This window comes from Podarcis erhardii (assembly GCF_964252035.2).
Source record: "Podarcis erhardii genome assembly, chromosome: 3".
NCBI classification, from domain to species: domain Eukaryota; kingdom Metazoa; phylum Chordata; class Lepidosauria; order Squamata; family Lacertidae; genus Podarcis; species Podarcis erhardii.
The window spans coordinates 102,344,331-102,369,434 of record NC_138507.1 but is presented as its reverse complement, the minus strand read 5'-3'; the positions used below and the strand labels follow the sequence as shown (position 1 = coordinate 102,369,434).

General features: G+C 46.3%; 1 protein-coding gene across 3 annotated transcripts in view; it reads left to right on the top strand.

Annotated features, from left to right (window-relative positions):
- THADA (THADA armadillo repeat containing) overlaps window positions 1-25,104 on the top strand; it is a 157,213-nt gene that overhangs the window by 127,829 nt on the left and 4,280 nt on the right. The window lies entirely within an intron of this gene.

Sequence of the window (25,104 nt, the reverse complement as noted above, 5' to 3'; positions counted from 1 at the left end):
TCACCATCCAGGAATCTCTCCAATAGTTCTGCGTCTGCCACTCAGTTTTAGGATGATGAAGGGTGTGGCTTACAAGTTGGGATTGGTGGGGGAAGGGTGGGTTTGATGGGAGTTGAAATCCAACAATATCTGGAGGTCCACAGGTCTCCCACCCATTGACTGTTGGCAAGGGTCACATCACCCCTTGTTTCCCTATGTTTATTTCGCACTCCTCATGTTGGAAAAGCACATATTTGTGTGTGTGTGTGTGTGTGTGTGTGTGTGTGTGTGGCTGCTGAATGCTGTATCTAAATTCATCCACTCTCATTAGCTTGATTCAGAAAATCTTCTGTTTAATTGAAAATATTTGTGCCCCACTTTTCTCAGCCTCGGTCCAGTATATCTGAAGGAGCGTCTCCACCCCCATCGTTCTGCCCAGACACTGAGGTCCAGTGCTGAGGGCCTTCTCATGGTTCCCTCACTGTGAGAAGTGAAGTTACAGGGAACCAGGCAGAGGGCCTTCTCGGTAGTGGCGCCCTCCCTGTGGAACGCCCTCCCACCAGATGTCAAAGAGAACAACAACTACCAGACTTTTAGAAGATATCTGAAGGCAGCCCTGTTTAGGGAAGCTTTTAATGTTTGATGTATTACAGTATTTTAATATTTTTTTGGAAGCTGCCCAGAGTCGCTGGGGAGGCCCAGCCAGATGGGCGGGGTATAAATAATAAAATTATTATTATTATTATCATATAGTCCAAGGCCTCTTACAAGAAATAATAAAGTACAATAAAGCAGCAATATACAAACAGCAAAAAAGAGGCATGTAGTAAAAACATTGTAAGGATAGCATACATTTCGGTAGTAGCGCCTTTTCTTTAGAATTGCTTTGCTTCTGAACCGAGGCAGGTGCTGAGACTGATGTTATATCAGATCTACTAGAAACTTATTCTCTCCGGCCTTTGCTGAACTTTCATACCAATTTGGCATACTCACTTAATATACCTGTTTTGCCCTAATGTTGGCTGCTGTTTTATTTATTCTGCAAGTAAGTTTTGATATAACTTTAAGGTTCATTTGTTTGTTTACACTGCCTTGTGATGTTTACAAGAAAAGCTCTATGGCAAGTGTTTCAATAACTAAATAATCATAGGATCCTACCAGAAAAGACCAAATTATTTCCTTAAATAGGAAATAGGAAGGTATTAATCCTGTAACGGAAGACCAGTAAAGTTAGGGGGAGGCTAATGTTTGGGTGCAGCCACAGAGGTCTGGTTTTGGGTTGAAATCTGGTGAGAGCATTTGCTTAGGTAAAGTAAAAAGTAAGAAGGCTCCGAGTGTTGACCCCTTTTCCACTCATGAAGTCAGGCGTGCTTCTCCTTTCAGGGTGTGAGTTCAGAAAAAGGATTTCCAATCCTGTAATACTCATACAAACCTGAATCCTTAGCACATGATGGTGTTGGTTCAGACAAAGAAGTAACTGTAAACAAGGCTTTGTTCTCTGCACACAATGGTAAGCAACTATATAGAAACCATTGTGCTTATCTAAATATTTAAGTTGTGTCTTAGCTCCAGAAGAATGTGGCTTCTTTTCTGTATCACAAAACCTGAATGGGCTGTGCCACTCCTCACCTGGTAAGGATATAGTGTCATGTCTGAAGCCCCAGACAGTAAACTGAAACTGAGCTGAAATGACTACACATCTCCCTGCTTTGTATATCATGTGTCTCGATTGATTACGCAGCTATATCTCCAAGCCCATTGTTGTCTGTTGCTTCCCACATATTTCTATCTGTGTCTTTCCTAAGAAAGTAGAAAAGTGGAACTAGCCTTGAATATGTATTGCTAGAAAACTGCCAAGGCCTGCAATGTTTCTGATACTTGCTAACACATTGGAAATCATCTTCCAACCCACATAAGATGCTCTGGTTTCCTCTGTGCATAGCCCTGACAAAGAAAAGAGGTGCTGGGACTGTAACTTTAACAGTACCAATAAATGTCTCAGTGTTCTTTGTGTCATGATTGTATTACTCCCACACACTCATGTTTAAAGTTTAAAGTATATATTGGCCTAACTACATATACCCACCAGTTTGGCCAAGCACTCCTAAGTTTGGTATACAGGGAGGGAATACCATATTGCCTTCAGGGTCTCGCAGCCTCACCCAGAAACCTTCACAAGGTATTGGTTGCCAGCCTTTCAGCCAATGAATTACTCTAGAACAGGGGTAAGCAACCTAGGGCCCGGGGGCCGGATGTGGCCCAATCGCCTTCTCAACCCGGCCCACAGAGAGTCCGGGAATCAGTGTGTTTTTACATGAGTAGAATGTGTCCTTTTATTTAAAATGCATCTCTGGGTTATTTGTGGGGCACAGGAAATCGTTGATTCCCCCCCCAAAAAAAATATAGTCCGGCCCACCATATGGTCTGAGGGACGGTGGACCAGCCCACGGCTGAAAAAGGTTGCTGACCCCTGCTCTAGAATCCCTAGAAACACCATCCTCTGATCAGAAAGCTCTTTCTCTGATGCCTGATATTTTTATTTGTTTTGTTAAATTTCTATTCCGCCTGTCGTCCAAGGATCACAGGACAGTTTACAGTATTAAAAACACAAAATTGCCTAACATAGTAACATCTATAAGGGCTTTATCAATTAGCTGCGGTATAAATATTATATACCTGCTCAAGGACATTTTCCCCTGTTCCTGCTTGATGCGTCTACTGGTTAATTCCCAACACCTGAAAACAGGACTGCTGGAGTTTGCCCAGGAGAAATTGGGCTGAAATGTAAGGAGGGAATCCCAAGTCCACCACTTCCATGCCTGGCATCCTTCTCAGGTTGGGCTGTGTATTATAAAGCCAGACACCCCATGGAAATAACTAGCATCATCTCAGAACCACAACCAGTTTCTCTGTGTGTGCATAAGAGTCAGTTGCTTCCTTCCTGGAAGGTTCCAAACCTTCCAGCAATCTTAGGCAAGACATTGCCCCAGGGCAGCTGGCACGTAGGAGAAGAGCGTCTGGTTGGTGAGTCTTTCTCCATCAGGTCTCTTGGTTGGGGGGGGGGGTAGCGCACCTGAAACAGATAGAAGAGTCCTTTATAATATCCCATTGGATCTCCTGCAGCTGGAGACTGGGATAATTTGTTCTCTGCTATTGGTTAGTGGGGGCATTTACAGAGTGCATGCAGTTAGGCTTGTTTTTCACAGTTGCGAAGCCCTCTCCATTTGTTCGGAATGTTGGAACATTCTACAAGCTTGAGAATTGGTCTTGAACCGGCTGCTAGGCAACAGAAAATCTGCCCAGCAACAGGAGACTTTATAAAAAGGGCATGTGGTCAGCAAGGGTCAGAGAGAGTGAAAAGTGTCAGTGTGTAAACGAGCATTGAGTCAGCATTAGCTCTCTGGCCAGATGGCTGGAAGAGGAAAGGGTTATGTTATTTTATCAATATTCAACCAGTGTAAATTTTTCTTAATAGTAAAGATACTCAATTAAAAAGGAAACTCTGCTGCAAGTCTATTATGAGCCGCACAGTGGTCTCTGGCATGCAAGAAGTCAAAGAGTTCCTCTGTACACTTTGAGCATTGTTGTTGTTTAGTTGTTTAGTCGTGCCCAACTCTTCGTGACCCCATGCACCAGAGCACGCCAGGCCCTCTTGTCTTCCACTGCCTCCCGCAGTTTGGTCAAACTCATGCTGGTAGCTTCGAGAACACTGTCCAACCATCTTGTCCTCTGTCATCCCCTTCTTCTTGTGCCCTCCATCTTTCCCAACATCAGGGTCTTTTCCAGGGAGTCTTCTCTTCTCATGAGGTGGCCAAAGTATTGGAACCTCAGCTTCACAATCTGTCCTTCCAGTGAGCACTCAGGGCTGATTTCCTTCAGAATGGATAGGTTTGATCTTCTTGCAGTCCATGGGACTCTCAAGAGTCTCCTCCAGCACCATAATTCAAAAGCATAAATTCTCCAGCGATCAGCCTTCTTTATGGTCCAGCTCTCACTTCCATACATCACTACTGGGAAAACCATAGCTTTAACTGTACAGACCTTTGTTGGCAAGGTGATGTCTCTGCTTTTTAAGATGCTGTCTAGGTTTGTCATTGCTTTTCTCCCAAGAAGCAGGTGTCTTTTAATTTCATGACTGCTATCTAGTGAAGTGAGCCCTCATCCTTCAGAGCTTGTGCTACAATGAATCTACAGTAATATTGTTGACCATCCGTAGGGGAGATCCACTCGTACGGCGTGGTGTGTTTGATGACTTTCTGGGCTGGGGCTGTCTGTGAACAAATCACAGTAGGAGGGAGTTTTCTTTGTAGAAAAGATTTCAAAAACGCAGGGCCAAAATATTCTGTAATCTTATATCATTTGAAGTGTGTGTTTTTAAAAGAGAGGAAGCTATATGTAAGCTGTGTTTGTTTCTGATATCAAACAGTCGTATTTAAGATGGCAAGAAGACTGTAATCGTCTACCATCCAAATAAAGAATTTCCCAGTTTGCTAAAGAGACTGGGTGCTGGAGAAACCAACCGTGGCCTAACTCTGCAAAACAGTTTTATACTCAAGGCAAAAAAATAGAAGAAATCTGAGTGCATGACTTGCCTTGCTATTACAGCAGACGCTTAGGCCCCAGAGTTGCTTTGCTAATCTCTGACATGTTATACCCTGTTTTTGTAACCCAGAATGAGAGTGCGTTAAAACCACAGCATGAACTACAAGATGAAACAATATAGTTAATAGACTGTGGGTGTAGGAGGACTATTTTATCTAGGCTAAAATGTAGAGAGATTAGAGTCCAGTTGTGTCTTCTGAACCTTAAAAATAAATTGGTGATATAAGACAGCTGGAAGTTTGGAAATCACACTTGCTCGTCATGACTTGATGACATCTTCTGTGGTGGCAGTGATGAGTTCCAGGGCTAATGTCTAACATTGCAAAGACTCTCCTATCTCCTGTCTTCCTTTTAAGTGATTTACTAGATCTCCCAAGGGTGTGTAAGTGTGAAAAGCCTCTGCTCAGATGGGCATTGATACTAGAGGAGGGTTTAGGAGAGGAGGGTGAGAAGGCTGTGTAAACTGGGGTTGTGGAAGTTAAAAGGCAGTCGGGTTTCACCCCTTCTTTGGACTGTAGAAACTGGTATGCTTCAACCCCACCAGTCTTGTTGGCCAGATGTATTGGGACAAATTTATGATGCTGAATGAAGAAGATGCTGCACATTCTTGCCATTAAATAAATGCACTGTAAGCAGAATTATGAAAAAAGGCAAATAAGGTTGCTTTCTTAATTTACTTTTTTACCACTATTAGAAAATCTTGACTGTAGATTTCTGAGTGTTTTTGCGCTGGGATGTGCATGTGTGTACAAGCTGTATCACTTGGGATGTTTTGTCCCAAGCACTGCTGTGCAGTGGAAGGGTGGTTTAGCAAAACAGTAAGGTTTGAAGGACAAGAATTGTGCATTGTTCTTTTTACTGGAAGCCCTCCCTGATTCTCTCTCCCCCACCCCCAACCCATTTTGGAAAACAGTGTCTGCCTTTATAAAAAAAAGAGAAGTAACATTTTTTCAAATTCTGTGACTTTTGCAGATGAATTCTGCAACTGACAGTCATTTAATTGTCAGTCAATAATTAATTTTATAATGAATGATTTTAAGAGTGTTGTTTCTGCTGTACTTTTGTACTGTTTTATTGTTGTTAGCCGCCCTGAGCCCGGCTTCGGCTGGGGAGGGCGGGATATAAATAATAATAATAATAATAATAATAATAATAATAATAATAATAATTTACCTTTAAAAACTAGGTCCTTATGGCATAAACCCATTTCGGCAGCTGCATGAATTTATCCTTGGTTTACACAGCTATAAAAAATAAAATGAACAAAAGGCCACGAAATTCAAAAAGTAGAGTTTGCCACCCATTTATATGCAAAGCTCAGATGTATCCAAGATAAGTACAATGACCATGAACATTAATTTGAGCTTTGCATTGAAATGCCACATGATGTAGCTCTTGCATTTCATGACCTTGCATAAGCTTCTGTTTACACCTTTTTTTCACTATGCCAACTGTGGATAACACACCATGCATCTAATGAAGTGTGTAATCGTCCCCAAAAGCTCATGACACAATAAACGCGTTAGCAATTAAGGTGCCTCCAGATTCTGACTTCGATTCTATTACTGCATGTGTGTACCAGGAATTAACCATACCACTCATTTATCCTTAAGCAATTAACCATACCACTCATTTATCCTTAAGCAAATATACCTTTGATAAGTCTATCAAAACAGTGGGAGATGCAAACTGTTCGCCAAATTGCAATGGCATTTATTTTGCTAAGGTGTCTTAGTATTAAGACAAGACTTCCCAGCTAAAGGCACATTGAAGTGCTGAAAGTTCTGTTGAGTATTTCAGATAAGGAATCTTGAGGACAAATGAAAATAAGGGTTGAAGACCTTTGTAGGCATTTTTTTTAGTGACACTTAAGAGTGCAATTTAAAGTGAGATCCCTTCAGACAAATGACAGCTGATTAAGTGAGAATAGTGAGAATAAAGTTAATATGGAAGTTAATAGTAGCTGTTCTCATGCTGGTTGAACAAAAAATTGAGGTGAAATTAGATCACCACCAACAAAGAAAGAATGGTTAACAAAAAAATTGGCAGGTAGCAATTATGTATAAGGTATGGAATTGATTAGAGTGAGAGAAGACAAACAAGAAAGAGAAAATAGAAAAAGATAGATGGAATCTACTGAATTTATGAAGTCTAAGTATAACATAAACATGGGTGAATAGAATAGTTTTTCTATATAGAAAAATATAATGCATTTTTGTGTGTTATGTACTTATATAATTTTGTGGAATTTAATAAAGTTTTTAAAAAGAAAAAAAAGCAGCTCAGTAAGCAGAATGGACAGCATGTTTTTATAGTTATTTGAAATAATATAGTAACTATTAAGGAAAAAGAGGGTGCTGTTGGTAAACAAGGATATAAGGCAGGCATAGGCAAACTCGGCCCTCCAGGTGTTTTGGGACTACCGTTCCCATCATCCCTAGCTAACAGGACCAGTGGTCAGGGATGATGGGAATTGTAGTCCCAAAACAGCTGGAGGGCCAAGTTGGCCTATGCCTGATATAAGGCTACAATCCTAAATGAACATACTGAGACTGAAACTTCTAACATATGAACGTACTCTGTATTTGTCCAGAACAGGCTTTGTCAATATGTAAGGCTCACATTTCATTGGCATCACAAGGCATCTCATTTATCTCCTTAAATTGCTTGTTTGAGGAAAGTATAGGTGGGTTTGGTCAAGACAGTGCTGTTGGTAAATGAACTATCTGCTCTCCTGACAATGCTTTCTTTTTCTTTTTGGTCTCATTTCATACAGGCTTCACTTTATAGGAAGAGTTAAACTTATATACAGCACTGTTTTTCTTTTGAACAGTTTAAAATAATAATAATTATTGCAATTTGTATGGAAATAATATTTTTTTTTAAAAAAAATCATGTAGGTCTTTGCAGGCCATGAGAAATCATTATATTGTTGTACAAACTTCAGTTTAAGACAGTAATGCAGGACATTCTTGTACAGACACACTGTCTGTTTCTAATTCTTGATATCCGGCTATGCGCATCTCCCGTAAGTAGGTTTCGGAATAAGTGGATTGCTGCTCATTACTATACAGTACTCTTTGCAGCTCTGTAACCCAACAGTTGCTGCACTGTACTGAAGCACATACTTAGGACTGTCTAGCGCTATTCAACAGTTTAAGTGCACATATAGAAAATAGATGCCTTCTATACACATTTTAGTATAATTTTTGCACATCATTTGGCATGTAGGACGGTTAGCTTTATGGTGCCACCTGCTGGGAAGCCCTGTTTTAACACTGAAATTGCCAGTGAATCCCTTGGTTCCTTCCAGTTCCTTTGCATCTGGTCGGAAGGCTGGAGCCCTTTTGCTGTCACAAATCTAGTTTTCAGCAAGGCAGTATATTTCAACCCAGACTGGCATGCCTCAAAGACATAGCTGTGGATTTTCTTCCATTTTTGAAGGCATAGGTTGCAATTCTGGGAGTAGGACCCACTACACTCAATGGGACTTACTTTTGAGTAGGCTGAGTAAAGGATTGTGCGGTTAACCCATCCTTACTCTCATTACATTGTGATTTGGGGCCAATTCATGCATTATTTTGTGATCTTTACGTAATAAATTTTTCATTTGATGGGCCAAGTGTGTGTGTGGGGGGGGGGGGGAGACACTTCACCAAGGAGAATAAAATACAAAAGGGACTGTCAGAGAAATCGCTTTTAAAAGAAGCGTATTTTGACATTTCTTGATACTTTCCATGGGCCAAGTTAAAATATGCTAATATTGCCCATAAGGACTTTATGACACTAGAATGCTATTTAAATTACCCTTCGTTTACCTACATTGAGGGTAAAAAGACTTTCTACTGAGAAGGCATATAAACTGTACATGTCCAGAAGCACAATCCTGTACATGCCCACCCAAAGTATCCCCGCTTCCCTTAGGACTTAGTTCCTGGTTAGTGGGTGTACGATTGTAGCCCAAGCTTGTTGCATGCATTTTATTGCAAAGTCTGTATAGAGTACGCCCTGCAGCTGCAATTATGGCACAGTGTTCCCATTTGGATTCAGCCACTTTCTGCATAGTATTTTGACATAGAATATTTCACACATTTTCATTAAATCTTTTGTACACACACACACACACACACACACACACACCATCCAGCCTGCCTGTACAGGTTTCTTGCCGTCAGTAAAACAGAGCGAGTTCCCAGAACACACAACTGTTGAGAGGCAGTCCTTTAAAACGGCCAGTAAAATATAAATATTGCTATAAACTGTGAACAGCCCCAGGTTTGGCCGGTGTCAAAACTACGATGGCCTAAGATGGTGGCTGATGTGCACTGCTGTTCAAAAGATAAATTTAGTAATCTACACTTGTAAACAAATCTAAAAGCCCAAGGCCATCACTGCAGCTTATCTGTGGTCTGTCAGGTCAGTGTTTGTCAGTCCAGGCCTGCTGGATTGGTTCAGTCACAGAGCTGGGAAAGGTGCAGAAAAGGGCAATTGAGATGATCAATGTGTTGCCGCACCTCCTCCATGAGCAAAGGCCAAAGTGTCCAGAGCTCTAAAATTATTAAGAAAAACAACTTAAGCGGAGGAGATGACAGGGGGTTATGAAATTACACATCGTTTGGAAATAAGCAGATAGAGTCTTGTCCCTCAAACTTCCCAACAGTAAAACCTGAGGCCGTCCAATGAAATTTATTAGCAGCAGGATCTAGGATAAAGAACTTACTTTTTCACCCAGTGGTGGAATTTTCTTCCCCAAGTTTTGGTGATACGTCACAAGCTTTAATCATTGATTGAATTGGTATATGGTTGATTTAGAACTGTTGGCCATGACGGAGGTTTCGGGTTTAGAGGCAGTAAATACTAGAGGCACTGAATACTAGTCGTTGGAGGCAACAGCAGTGGAAGACAGTTGGCCTTCATGTCCTGATGGTGGACTTCCTGAAAGCATCTAGTTGTCCACCATTAGGGAAACAGGATGGCTAGATGATCCAATGGAGCTTTTGTGTTCTTAATTACTGAACACTGCCCTATGTGTTTTTGAGTATAAACAGTCTAGTGTGTATATGTGAACAAGCTGTGGAAAGGGTTTAACTTAAGATGCGCCATAGGCAATACCTGATACAGTCTCTGTGTCTGACAAGATGCCTTAATATATTATGTGTAAATATTTTTATAGTTCAACCCATAAACAGGCTTGTTTTAAAAAGCAATGATAGTAGTAGCGTTCTTGACATGTATCACTATCCTGAATAGGGTGCCCATTGGAACAAAACTCCTCCTGGGAGATGCAATCTATGATGCACCGCTGTTATATTTCATATTAGCAACAAAGTGCTTTTCCCATTGGATGTTCCTGTGAGTCACAGTGTGTGCCAGTCAGTAATCACAAAGTGCAAAATTGGAGTTCTCTCTTTATTAGCAAAAATGTGATCTCCACAAACTTCGCTGGGTGTCATGCCAAGTGAGCACAGCAGCTCATTCACTCTGGGTCTTACCCCATGAAATCCGTTGCTGAGACTAAAGTCCCTGCTTCCCCACAGCTGTCTGTGTCTCCTCTCCAGGGCTTTTCCAAGCACCTGGAGACTGTGCCTGCATGCAGCTAATCTCTCCTCCGCCCTTTTCATGCCTCTCCTAGTTCTGGAAGAAAGGGGGTAGGGAAGCTTGTCGCAATAGGAAGGGGAGATACCTGTGACCAGCCTGACACATCTTAAAAACCCATGGTTTATCTGTTCTGCGTTCTCTTATGAAATCACATGCATATTCTTGTACTGAAATATGGACTGGGCATGAAAACGTGAGATGGACCATCTGCTCTGAAGCTGAGGGATTAGAAATAGAAAGTTACCATATACTAGAGGAGACTGGCTATGTCCACACCATACATTTAAAGTACAGTGGACACTCGGGTTGTGAACGTGATCTGTGCAGGAGGCACATTCGCAACCCGCAGCGCCACATCTGCGCATGCGCGGGTCGCGATTCAGCGCATGTGCAAGCACCGAAACCCAGAAGTAACCCGTTCCAGTACTTCCGAGTTCGGTGCGGTGCGCAACCCGAAAACACACAACCTCAAGCGTCTGTAACCTGAGGTATGACTGTACGTCCAGTATACATCCTGGGAAACGTAGTTTTCCCCCTCACACAGAGATACAATTCCCAGCACCCTTAACAAACTCTAGGAGGTCTTCCCCGCCACCTGCTACCTGATGCTTTTGAATGGAGAGGCCAAGTTTTTAACTCTTGACCTCTCTTTTCCCACTTACCAGCTTCAGCTTCTGATTCTTGACTTATCTCCGCCCAATTCCCAGCTCACTAAGCCCTGTTACTCCTTCAGCTTCCGACCTCTCCAGTCTTCTCCCTCTGACCACTCATTGTCATCCCACCAACAACACTCCCCGGGATCTGAGCCTTTTCCCCTTGGTGGTTCTCCATCTGGTTCCTCCCACCATTCCTGTGTGTGCAAGCAGTCCATGACACCCAGGCATAGCCTTTTGCAGTCTCCTAGGCCCACTGTCTACAAGTGCACACTCTTCTTTGTTCCTGATGTTGCCACAACTAATTTAGCACCAGGCTGTCTAAGCCCTGTCTTCTGTGTGAAGCAACACTGCCATTTAGAATATGGCTGCATTCATGACAGAGGTGGCGATGGCAGAGATCAATGAAACAAATGAAGATAAGATCATCCATCACGGGATGCTGACCATTTGCTAAAGGAGTTTCATTTAGCCACATTAGCAGTGCTCTGGTATCTCATAGTGAATTTTCTCTTGGCCTTTTAAGATTGAAGGAGGGCTAATTTGAAAAAGCAGCAACACTGACTCAGTCCTTGGATGTAATGCTGAGAGAAGAGATCTTAAACTGATAGCCAATAATGGTAAACCAAACTCTTTAATTTTAAAAGACATTTCTGAACTTACTGAGGCTTGTTTTTATCTTTTTGCAAAAGTGATAGAAATAAACTATATAAGAAAATCCTCCTCCTTATTCTTGCTTTAAAACAAAAGAGACAATCTCTCAAAGTGGAAGACAACCTGTGTCTCTATCATTCACCTGAGAATGTTCATGGGCAGAGCATCAATGCAGCATTCAATATTTAGATTGGGCTATGCCACTAACAGGACGCGGGTGGCGCTGTGGGTAAAACCTCAGTGCCTAGGACTTGCCGATCGTATGGTCGGCGGTTCGAATCCCTGCGGCGGGGTGAGCTCCTGTCGTTCGGTCCCAGCTCCTGCCCACCTAGCAGTTCGAAAGCACTCTTAAGTGCAAGTAGATAAATAGGTACTGCTTTATAGTGGGAAGGTAAACGGCGTTTCCGTGTGCTGCGCTGGTGCTGGCTCGCCAGTTGCAGCTTCGTCACGCTGGCCACGTGACCCGGAAGTGTCTTCGGACGGCGCTGGCTCCCGGCCTCTTGAGCGAGATGAGCATGCAACCCTAGAGTCGGTCATGACTGGCCCGTATGGGCAGGGGTACCTTTACCTTTACCTTTATGCCACTAACATCTGTCTAGGTGGACCTTATGTATGTTTTCATCAGATAATAAATGCAGTTTTCTTCATTAATTATAGTTAATCAGTTTGGGAATCGCCCCCAAAAGAAGCAATTTCCTCCCCCCCCCCATACACATTTCATTTTAGTTTCAGCCATTGTATAGTGCATTACTTAGTTACTTGGGTTCAAGCAGCCCAAATACAAATCCCTTTTGCATTGTGGTCAAAAAGTTGACATACTTTGGTCTGTGTATCAATTCCCTGGAGGTTCATATTTTTAATATGTTTTTTATATTAAATGTTTTCCGTTTGCTTTTAATATTCCAAATACGTTTTTGTTTTCTATTTGATTGTATTGCTTTAACTTTTCCGTGCTTGCCAGCCTGAGCTACCTGGGTGCAAGGATAGCCTATAACAGGGATCAGCAACCTTTTTCAGCTGTGGGCCGGTCCACCGTCCCTCAGACCATGTGGAGGGGCAGACTATATTTGGGGGGGGGGGAATATGAACGAATTCCTGTGCCCCACAAATAACCCAGAGATGCATTTTAAATAAAAGCACACATTCTACTCATGTAAAAACACCAGGCAGGCCCCACAAATAACCCAGAGATGCATTTTAAATAAAAGGACACATGCTACTCACCGTCCGTGGGCCGGATTGAGAAGGTGAGTGGGCCACATCCGGCCCACGGCCCTTAGGTTGCCGACCCCTGGCCTATGAATTAAATTGTACTTTGCACCTTGGCTACTCAGCATTTGAGGGTTCTGAGAAAAGGTGGGACTTAAGAGCAGAAAGCAGCACTCCTGTTTACCAGATAGAAAACTGTTAGTATTTCCACTCTAATTCAACAGTTAAAAGTAGAAAATTCTGCCTTCCCCCTGCACTCTGGGTTGGTGGCTGGGACTACATAACCATCCAACCCAATGGCTTATTGAGCTTTAGGGAGGAGGAGTGGAGAGAAAGGAATTTGTAGTATCTGTGTGTGTTCCACTTAGGCTCCTGGTGATATTAATGAAGTGGTATTGGCACTGAAATACACATGGTTAAGTTTCGACAAGTAGTGTTTCTGGCTTGCAGAAATCTGTGCCAAGCAAAAAAAAAAAAAAAAAAAAGGAAACAATCTGGCAACTGAATTCTTGGCCCATATATTTTCCAACATTATTTTCTGTTTCTAAACTCTTGTTATTCTCCAAAGCTTCTTTATTTGGGCTAGCAAACCATAGTAAACGGTGCCTTTCCACCCTCGACTCAGCCTCCAGTTAATACAAGTTTGGGTCTTCAAAAGGGGAGGGCAAATGAGATCCACGAAAATTCCTCAGCAGTGAAATTTAATAAATATTTTTAACAGCTAGTCAAACATGCAAGATATATTGAATTTCCCCCCTTGCTGAGTAACCAGGTTTTATGTAAGGTTATAAAAGAGGCAAGTGGTAAAATGTCCTAAACACGTCCTCTGTGGTATTCCTACTGGCGGCAATCATTTTGCAACAAAACCATTTAAAAAAAAATAAAAAATACAAATACAGCATGGGATTTTTTATGCTATTGAATTCTCTTAGCTGCTCTTATATTTGAAAGGGTTTATTAAACCGTGCCATAGGAATGCGCAAGAGGGGTTTAAATCTGATTTTTGTGTAGTCCTTTGTGCTGCCAATGTCACATCCCAGTAATTTTTGATCCAAAAACTCTTCCAACTGCACTATGGGAAATGCACACGGCTGGCTTCAGTGTCGTTTGGGTTTGTGAGCTGCTTCCACATGCCAGCAATGAGTCAGAGGTCTGAGTTTCTCAGATTAATTTTTGAATTGGACTGGAGACCATCTTCAGAATGGATCTGCAAAATATTTCTGGAGAGCACCAAGGCATGCCCAAAAGTGTCTCTTGGCTACAGTGCGGGAATAAAATCACTGGCCAGGGCCTAGAGACTCGGAGTCAATATGGCTTGAGGGTCGTAGGCTGGTCCCTTCTGCATTCCTGACCTAATGAACAGAGACAGTTGGGTGGCAGAGAGGGTCCAGTCTGTCTCCTGGAGGCCTCAGGCTGTAGAGAAGTCCCCAATACTACTCTGTTGGACACACACTCCTTTGTGATCCAGCTTAGCATGCCTGGAGAACAGTGTTGGTCTGCTTGAAAGCAACTGCCCAACATATAACCCACATTGTTGTTGTTTAGTCCTTTAGTTGTGTCCGACTCTTCGTGACCCCATGGACCAGAGCACGCCAGGCCCTCATATGCCTGTTGTCTTTGTCCATGTTCTTGGCAGGGATACTGGAGTGGCTTGCCGGTTCCTGCTCCAATAACCCACATACCAACCTATTTGATTTAGTACCTTAACTTAACTAAGATTGAACTGACTTAAAATCAAGAACTAAACTTAACTGAATCATGGTGGGTGTTTATAAGATGCTTATATGCCTAGACTGGTGTAGTAATGTCCATGGGTAGGATCCTGAGAAAGTCAACTCCACTGATGAGTAAGATTTAAAAGTGCCCAGCCTTCTTTTATTGAATCCCATAGAATTACCTAACTACAGAAAAAATCCCCTAAAACTGTTTTTTTTTAATATTTCTTGTTCTGTTCCATTTCTGTGTTGTGCAATATGTGCATCACTGAAAAACCAATAAAATGAAAATAATTAATCTGAATGATTGCATTCCCTTCATCTTTCAGCTTTGCAGGGTGGAAAGTTCTTCTTTCAGAGAATACTATGGTGATGATTTCTGACCCATCGATTTGTAAAGACTGAATTGGCCAAGCTCAGTATTTGTCCCAAATATGAGTGATGATAATCAGCTACGTCATGCTCAGAGTAGACCCATTGACTTCAGTAGTATGACTAACATTGGACATCACCGCAGATGTTCTTCAGCAGCAAACACTTCTTGGCGCCGAGATTAAATTATTTTACAATGCCTCATATAAGCCAACAGGGAAGTGATTAGTAAACACAGAACATCAGAATTTCTTTGTTCGCAAATACCATTTTCAAAACTGCAGGTTATATATTATGCTTTCTTCAGCGTGCACAATATATCTGGCTCCTCAATATAGTTGAAAACAGCCTGTTGGTACATTCCTACAATTCTCCTTGGGGGGATGGGATTAAGAAGAAAAGGTTGTATATTTTTGAAGCCACATAGTAGTCTACCAAGAGAAATGTTTACATCTGGCATGATCAAAAGTCTTCTGGTATATGAATATGTGTGTGGGAGGTCTTGCTCTACATTAAATGGATTAACAAAGACGACTCAAAACACTGTAGCTCCTACCTTTTCTTTTTTTAAAAAAATTCTTCCTGAAGCTTAAAATACCTGTGTCTTTTTTTTCTGAAAAAAGTTTTTAAATCTTCCATTGTTTTTATTTGAAGTGTGTGGTATTCATGCTTAAGCTTTTTATGTAATTGCTGGGTTGAAGAAACAAAGGATGGCCTGTACTTTAACCATTTAAATAGCTTGCTTTTTGCACTTTAGATCTCCCACCTTCTACAACTCTGGAACCTGATAAACAAGACATTTAATAGTTTATGATTTTTATATTAAACAATCCACTATAACTTCCCCTTCACAGACCACCAAATTTTGGACTTCCTTTAAACTTTTCTGTGTTGGCTGTTGGTTGGTTGCTGGTTCTTTCGGGAGACTAGTTTAAGAATGTTTTGCTTAATAGCCCAGATTCTTAACAGTTTCAGCATAAATGATTTGAGATGAGATGTAAGGAACAGTTGGACTTTATTGTAGGCCACAATAGAACTTAATTAAAGGGGGAGTTGTTACAATAAACAGATTAAATTAACTCTGAAGGAGGTACAATTTGCAAGCGATAGCTGCTGCTCTGTTGCAGGCAAATGTGCCAGCTCAAATGTTGAACTTTGGAAATAGGTTCTGCAGAAATGATGGTCCTCTTTGGCCACATCTTTTCCTGCGTCTTCCTTTACTATAGCTTTGCTCCCCCAATTCATGGAGGGGGGGAGGGCATTGCTTTAGCCTCGCTCTGCCAGTCCCCCACATACACGAATGGAATACCCAACTGCTGCCTGTGCTTGAGCAGCTTTTATAATCATAATAATCATAATAATCTATTTATACCCCGCCCATCTGGCTGGGTTTCCCCAGCCACTCTGGACGGCTTCCAACAAAATATTAAAATACAATAGTCCTTCAGATATTAAAAGCTTCCCTAAACAGGTCTGCCTTCAGATGCCTTCTAAAACTCTGGTAGTTGTTTATCTCTTAATTTTTGGGAGGGCGTTCCACAGGGCAGGTGCCACTACTGAGAAGGCCCTCTGCCTGGTTCCCTGTAACCTAATTTCTCGCAGTGAGGGAACCACCAGAAGGCCCTTGGCACTGGACCTCAGTGTCTGGGCTGAACGATTGGGGTGGAGATGCTTCTTCAGGTATACTGGACACACTGTATATGTATATGTACAATGGTACCTTGGGTTAAGAACTTACCGTATTTTTCCTTCTATAACACGCAGATTTTTTCTCCTAAAAAGGAAGGGGAAATGTCTGTGCGTGTTATTGAGCGAATGTGTGGTCCCTGGAGCCAAATGGTGCAAGGGGAGGCAAAAAAAAGCAGGCAAAAATCAAATCGCGCGTCTCCTAGAAGGGATACCTGAAAAGAGGAAGCGGCTGCTTTCCGGCATTCTGCCTCAGGGTCTTACTGCCCACCCACCTCTGTTTCCTTGCTGTGTTTGCTCAAACGGAACAAAGAGCAGGGAAAGCCCCTCCCCTCCAGGCAAGAAGAGGGGAAAGCAGAGTGAAAACATGCAGGAAGGAGAGAGAGAGAGAGAGAGAGAGAGAGAGAGCGTGTGCGCGCGCGCACGAGCTGGCTGGCTTGGGTGGGTGGGTAGGTGAGGGAAAACTTTTGCCTTCCTTTCCTCCCTCCCGTTTATACCCCTCTCCTGCATTCTTAGCCAGCTGCTTCTCTGCACACCCCTCTCGTGCTCCTTGTCCCGTCTGTGTTTTTCCTTCCCTCCCCACTTAAAATGTGGTTAAAAAGCATGGATCCACATGGATCCTCAGGATCTTTGCATTGGGTCAGCCCAAATTCACCATCAGATCACATAGCATATCCATGGTTACAGCCTGCCCCCCCAAAATCACGCACCCACTGTTGCCTGGGGCTGCAATGGTGCAAAAATGTGGTTACAAAACATGGATCCACATGGATCCTCAGGATCTTTGCATTGGGTCAGCCCAAATTCACCATCAGATCACATAGCATGTCCATAGCCTGCCCCCCCCAAAATCACGCACCCACTGTTGCCTGGGGCTGCAGTGGTGCAAAAACGTGGTTACAAAACATGGATCCACATGGATCCTCAGGATCTTTGCATTGGGTCAGCCCAAATTCACCATCAGAGCACATAGCATGTCCATGGCTGCAGCCTGCCCCCCCCCCCAAATCACGCACCCACTGTTGCCTGGGGCTGCAATGGTGCAAAAACGTGGTTAAAAAGCATGGATCTACATGGATCCTCAGGATCTTTGCATTGGGTCAGCCCAAATTCACCATCAGATCACATAGCATGTCCATGGTTACAGCCTGCCCCCCCAAAATCACGCACCCACTGTTGCCTGGGGCTGCAATGGTGCAAAAACGTGGTTACAAAACATGGATCCACATGGATCCTCAGGATCTTTGCATTGGGTCAGCCCAAATTCACCATCAGAGCACATAGCATGCCCATGGCTACAGCCTGCCCCCCCAAAATCACGCACCCACTGTTGCCTGGGGCTGCAGTGGTGCAAAAACGTGGTTACAAAGCATAGATCCACAGGGATTCTCAGGATTTTTGCATTGGGTCACCCCAAATTCACCATCAGAGCACATAGCATGTCTGTGGCCACAGCATGAAGCACAAAAATGATACATCCACTGTTTCATTCAGAATGTTTTTTCCCTTGTTTTCCTCCTCTAAAAACGATGTGCGTGTTATGGTCAGGTGCGTGTTATAGAGCGAAAAATACGGTAATTCAGTCTGGAGGTCCATTCTTAAGCTGAAACTGTTCTTAACCTGAGGTACCACTTTAGCTAATGGGGCCTCCCGCTGCTGCCGCCGCACGATTTCTATTCTCAACCTGAAGCGCCTGTAACCTGAAGCATCTGTAACCCAAGGTACCACTGTATATTGGTATGGTCAATTTCTTGATTTAAAACAGGAAAATCACCTGTTTGGGGTGTTTTGCCTATGCCTGCTGAAAGGTGCATACACAAGTAGCATTCATCTGTGTTTTCTGCTAGCTACACCTGACAGCTTGCCCATGAGAGTAAGATGATTTGGGACAGAAACTGAAACTGTTCTGAAGGGACTAGACTCTGAGATTCAAGTCTTACGTACGACACCTAAGCTGAGCATTAAAGCTGTCAGGGTTTTAGGGAGAGAGGAGACAGAGAGCGAGGGCGAGGAGGAAGAGGACGACAACGAGCCGAGGTTGTCCCAAAGTCCGTCTAGCGAATCAGAGGATTCCCAGAAGGGAGCCCCCCTGGTCAGGCCAAGGGGCAATAGAGAGGGAAGCAGTCAGAAAGAGGGGAACGAAGAGGGAATCCCCAGTGGGAGTGGCAAAGCGGGACCAGCTCCCCCGTCGGAACGGAGTGGAGGGGGGGGAGTTGCCAGTGTGTCAGAAAGAGCAGGACAGGAAGGAGGAAGGGGGAGGAGTTCGGAGCAAGACGTCCTGCCTGAAAGGGAGGAGTGTAGTACCGAGAGCAGCGTAACTGTAGAAAGGAAGGTCAGAGGCAACGTACGCGCGCCAAGTTCAAATATAGAGGCGCGCGGAAATGAGGAGAGCTCTGAGGAGGAGCCTGGTGCCAAAGCACGAAGGAGGGGGGAGCAGGCGGGAGAAGACTCAGCCTCTGGGGAGTCCCGGAAAGAGGGAAGACAGGGGGGCAGGAAGACCCTGCGGAAAAGGAAAGAGAGGAAAAGGTGGAGCAGTACAAGCCTCTTAAATTGGTGCAGGGGAGGGACGGACTCAGAGGGGACTTCTAACATCTAAGGGTAACAGATGCGGAGCCACGGAGTTGGGATGTAATGGCTACAATGATCTTCAATAAATCCTTTTGTACATAACTTGGACTGGACTTTGGTCTCTTGTGAGCTGGGACCTCGGGTGGCTCTGACAGAAAGTCCCCTCTCAGAACGCAAAAATTTTTTTTGCAAAGCTCACAAACGGTAACGGCCATGAATGCGGAGGATCAGCTGACAGCGCTGCGGAATACAGTGTCCGAACTCACAGCTGCAGTCCTTGCGTCTCAGAAGAAGCATGACGAAATGGAGAAGCGCTGCCAAGACCTGCAAACAAGGTGGGAGCGTGCAAGCAGGGAAGGGTTCCCAGGGTCCAGATCAGAGGGAATTGGACTTGGAAGGAGGGGGGGCAGCCTAGTCACCCACTTCGATGGGAACCTGAAGCATTATCCCAGTTTCAAAGCAGACGTTTTGTATGCATTGCACTTGCTTCGTCATGACTTTAAAGATGAGGAGGAGAAAGTGAGGGATTTGTTCTGGGAGGGTCTCAGCGGTCCCATTAAGGATGAACTTGCCAGGGGAGACAGACCTCAGACCCTGGAGGAACTTGTGCAGAGGGCTTTATCGATTGGGATAAGGCACGAGGGGCGTCTTTGGCACAATGAGGAAGAACGGCAGGTGCGTCCACCAGCGAGGACGTCTTCTTTCATCCCCAGGGAGTTCAGTCAGTCACATCCCTCGCCGCTGGGCAGGCAGGGGGAGGAGCCGATGGAACTTGGTGGTGCTAAGGCTCAAGCAACAGCCAGAGCCCCGGCTTCCGGTGCAGTAAAGGCGAAGCCTCCTAGAGGGACCAGGAAGTGTTACATCTGCGACAGTGCACTGCACATGGCGAAAGAGTGTCCCCAGAGGCTCCAGAAGCACACTGCAGCTTTAGCAACGGTAGCAGCAGAAGTGACCCAAGAAGAGGAGCCTCAGGGAAACGGCAATGCCTGGCTGGAAGCACAAATGCTGGGGCTCAGCCAGGCGGATCTGTAGAACAGTCCTCAGCATTTTTGCAACCTACAGACCCTTTACCACCCAAGCCAGCAGTGCAGCTCACCGCAACACTGCAGTTGCCAGATGGGACCCCCATAGAAGTGCCCCTCACGATCGATTCCGGGAGCAACGCCGATTTCGTGGGGATGCAATTTGTCAAGCAGCATCGCATAGCGCTTCTGCCAGCCACAACACCTCTGAACGTAGTCACGGTGGATGGCAGGAAATTGCTTGGAGGGCAAGTGGTGCATCAGACGCCTCCCATGGTGATGCGGATTGGAGATCACCGGGAAGTCATTAGCTTCAATGTCACCCACCTGTCTGACACGCCTATAGTATTGGGCATGAGTTGGCTGGAGAGACACAGTCCTGCTGTAGCGTGGTACCAACGCCAGATCACCTTTTGCTCATCGTACTGTGCTCGAAACTGCATCCAGTCGTGCCAGGAGGAGGGGGCTGAGCAGCAGCTGCGACTGGGCATGGTGCAGGCAGTACCCAGCAAGTACGAAGGGTTCCTGGAGGTTTTCTGCGAGAAGGAAGCTGACCAGTTGCCGCCCCACAGACCCTATGATTGTGCCATCGACCTGGTGCCAGGGGCGCAGTTGCCGACTGCAAAGCTGTATTCCATGTCTGAGGACGAGATGCAAGAGCTCAGGGAGTTCATAGAGCACAATTTGCAGCGCGGATTCATCCGGGAATCGAAAGCGGTGGGGGGCAGTCCTGTTTTCTTTGTAAAGAAAAAGGACACGCCCCAAAAAAGACTTATTGTGGACTATAGGTCCATAAACAGTATGACCAAGCCCAAGGCCTTCCCCATGCCCAAGATAGATGATCTCCTGGCAACCGTAAGGAAGGGGAAGATCTTCACCAAGTTGGATCTGCGTGGAGCGTATAACCTCATACGCATCCGGGAGGGCGATGAGTGGAAGACGGCCATGTTCACGCCTCTGGGCACGTATGAATACAGAGTTATGCCATTTGGTCTCCAAAATGGATCTCACGTCTTCCAAGCCTTTATGCATCACGTGCTAGCGGGACTTCTCTACAAGAAATGCGTGTGTTTCCTCGACGACATCCTGATCTTTTCGGAAACGGAGGAGGCCCATGAGAAGGACGTAAAGGAAGTCCTGCAAAGACTACGGGAGAACAGGCTCTACGCCAAGTTAGAGAAGTGCCAGTTTGATGTGACGGAGGTGGATTTCCTAGGCTACAAGCTGTCTGACAAGGGGCTGGCCATGGACAGCGCCAAGGTCCGCGCGGTGTTGGACTGGAAGAGCCCCCGCAATCGGAAGGAAGTCCAGAGATTCATCGGCTTCGCCAACTTCTACCGCAAATTCATCAGAGGTTTTGCAAAGGAGACGGCAGCGATCACGGACACTCTGAGTTCCAAGAAGAAGAGGTTCGTGTGGACGGAACAGGCAGAGCGCTCTTTTCGGAAGCTTAAAAGCCTTTTCGCCTCCGAGGAGCAGCTGCTGCACGTGAATCCAGGCAAGCCCATGCGAGTAGAGACCGACGCGTCAGACAGAGCAGTTGGAGCCGTACTCCTGCAAGAAGATCCACATGGCAACTGGAGACCCGGTGCCTTTTACTCCAGAAAGCTCAGCAAAGCGGAGCAAAACTACACCATATGGGACAGGGAGCTGTTAGCCATTCACGCAGCTTTCAAAGCGTGGCGACACTTCCTCATAGGAGCCAAGCACACAGTACAGGTCCGCACGGATCACAAGAACCTAGAGTATTGGCGCACGGCGAAGCTCCAAAGCCAGAGGCACATGCGCTGGGCGGAATTCTTCGCGGATTTCGACTTTCGGATAGAGTACGTCCCAGGAGATTCCAACGTTATAGCCGATGCGCTGTCCAGGAAACCGCAATATCTCGATGAAGCGGCGCCTGTAGCAGCCAAGCACATTTTCGCACCGCAGGCGTGGTCGTGCGCTGCCGCCACAGTAGATCTGGACGCGGTGCGACGCGCGTTGCAAGTGGATCAGTTCGCACAGTCCAAGATGGAGGAATTGCGCAGAGGTGTGCAGAGTGGCGAAGAGTTCCAACTACGCGACGGGCTGCTAACTCGCAAAGGTGCCCTCTACGTGCCAAGCGACGAGCTTCGCGCAAAGGTTCTGCAGCAGTTGCACGACGCCCCCAGTGCGGGCCACTTCGGTAAGGAGAAGACAATAGAACTGGTGGCAAGAGACTTTTGGTGGCCCCGGATGCGTGGAGAGGTAGCGGATTACGTCGCCAGGTGTGACACTTGTCAGAGGTTCAAGCCAGTACACCAGAAGCCAGCGGGGCTGTTGGAACCGCTGGAAACGCCACAGCAACCGTGGGAGAGGGTAGCTCTGGACTTCGTTACTGACCTGCCCAGCTCCAGGGGGAAGACGGCGGTACTGGTGGTTGTGGACCTGTTCACCAAGATGGCGCACTTCATTCCATGCGCAAAGGTGGCGACGGCGGAACAGACTGCCAAACTCTTCATCGATCACGTGTTCAAGGTGCATGGGCTGCCGCAGTCCATCCTGTCCGACAGGGGGCGCCAGTTTGTTTCCAATTTTTGGCAGAAGCTTTTAGGTATCCTGAACGTCAAGATCAACCTCACGTCGGCGAGACACCCACAAACCAACGGCCAAGCTGAGAGGGTCAACGCGATCATGCAGCAGTACCTGAGATGTTACGCCAACCAGCGACCAGCAGTTTGGGTGGACTACCTGCCGATGGCAGAGTTTGCCTATAACAACACGAAGCACGCGTCCACGGGGGTGACACCGTTTTTCGCGAACAATGGTCGTCATCCCAGAACCTTCCCGGGGTTCGTGGCACCGGGAGAGGGGGTGCCGCAAGGAGCCGACCAGTTTGCAGCGGAGCTGCAGGAGGTGCACGAAGAGTTGCGGAGACATTTAGAGCTGGCCAAGCAAGCATATAAGGTGCAGGCTGACAAAAACAGGAGAGAGGGAGAGGAGATCCAGGTGGGGGACTGGGTGTGGTTAGCGGCCCAAGCGATGCCAGCCAAGTCGTTGGCCAAGAAGAAGCTGGGGCACAGGCAGTTAGGGCCGTACCAGGTGGAGGCTAAAATCAACCCTGTAGCCTTTCGACTAGCCCTCCCCGAAGGTTCCAGAGTGCACCCGGTCTTTCATAGATCGGTGCTCACTCCCTACAAGGCACCGCACAGGTTTCAGGAGTCTGACACAGTCACGCAACAACACACTAAGTCACAGGAGAGGGAGAGGGCGCCTAGGGCCGAACCACTCAACGAGGTCACAGAGATCCTGGACTCGAGATGGGGGCAAGAGGGAGTAGAATATTTTCTAGTCAGAGAGGGTGCCCCAGTCAGTGCCAATGGTTGGGTGCCGGGCTACGCCTTAGACGAACCTCTTTTAAAAGACGAGTTCCATGCCCTTTTCCCTCATAGACCCATGCCAGCCGAGTACTTTGATGACTGGCTCTTTACGCCCACATGTTCAGGCAGCACTTTCCACGGCTTTTCTTCAGCCGAAGAAAGGTCGCCGGACTCCAACTCGCCCAGGGGATCGTGTTCGGGGGTGGACACAGAACCTTCTTATTGGTGGGACGAGCAACCAGAGGAGGACTGGCGCAGGAAATGGCTGACGGGACCTTGGCAGGCAGCACCGGACCAGGTACCAATGGAGGAGGGAGAAGAGAACACCTTGGGTCAAGAACCCGAATTCGAACACTCGTACAACGAACTGCAAACAGAGGAGATGGAGGTGCAGAATCTGTATCCTGCGTCCGCCTCCGAAGAGCGGCAGCTTCCACAACCTGCACCCGATGAGCGGAAGGGGGGAAGGGGGGGCTTCGAGGGGGGGATGGATGTCAGGGTTTTAGGGAGAGAGGAGACAGAGAGCGAGGGCGAGGAGGAAGAGGACGACAACGAGCCGAGGTTGTCCCAAAGTCCGTCTAGCGAATCAGAGGATTCCCAGAAGGGAGCCCCCCTGGTCAGGCCAAGGGGCAATAGAGAGGGAAGCAGTCAGAAAGAGGGGAACGAAGAGGGAATCCCCAGTGGGAGTGGCAAAGCGGGACCAGCTCCCCCGTCGGAACGGAGTGGAGGGGGGGGGGAGTTGCCAGTGTGTCAGAAAGAGCAGGACAGGAAGGAGGAAGGGGGAGGAGTTCGGAGCAAGACGTCCTGCCTGAAAGGGAGGAGTGTAGTACCAAGAGCAGCGTAACTGTAGAAAGGAAGGTCAGAGGCAACGTACGCGCGCCAAGTTCAAATATAGAGGCGCGCGGAAATGAGGAGAGCTCTGAGGAGGAGCCTGGTGCCAAAGCACGAAGGAGGGGGGAGCAGGCGGGAGAAGACTCAGCCTCTGGGGAGTCCCGGAAAGAGGGAAGACAGGGGGCAGGAAGACCCTGCGGAAAAGGAAAGAGAGGAAAAGGTGGAGCAGTACAAGCCTCTTAAATTGGTGCAGGGGAGGGACGGACTCAGAGGGGACTTCTAACATCTAAGGGTAACAGATGCGGAGCCACGGAGTTGGGATGTAATGGCTACAATGATCTTCAATAAATCCTTTTGTACATAACTTGGACTGGACTTTGGTCTCTTGTGAGCTGGGACCTCGGGTGGCTCTGACAAAAGCCAATGAATTTCTCCACCCCAGTGGCCAACTTATTATTACTCTTGATATACCGTATTTTTCGCCCCATAGGGCGCACCGGCCCATAGGGCGCACCTAGTTTTTTCGGGGGGGGGGGAATAAAGGGGGAAAAAATTTTCCCCCAGGCGCAGGGCTGGGGCGGGGGAAGCCCGTGCTTCCCCCGACCCCAGCCTCCAGAACAGGCTGCTATCCGCAAACCGTGGGAGAGCTGCGCGAAGCCCAAAGCCTGGGGGCGCTGAGCTCAGCGCGCCCCAGGCTTCTGGGTGCAGGCAGCTCTCCGCAAGAGGTCGGAGAACTGTGTGAAGTCGCGCAGCTCTCCCACGGCTTGCGGATAGCTTCCTGAAGCCTGGAGAGCAAGAGGGGTTGGTGCGTACCAACCCCTCTCGCTCTCCAGGCTTCAGCAAAAGCCTGCATTTGCCCCATAGGACGCACACA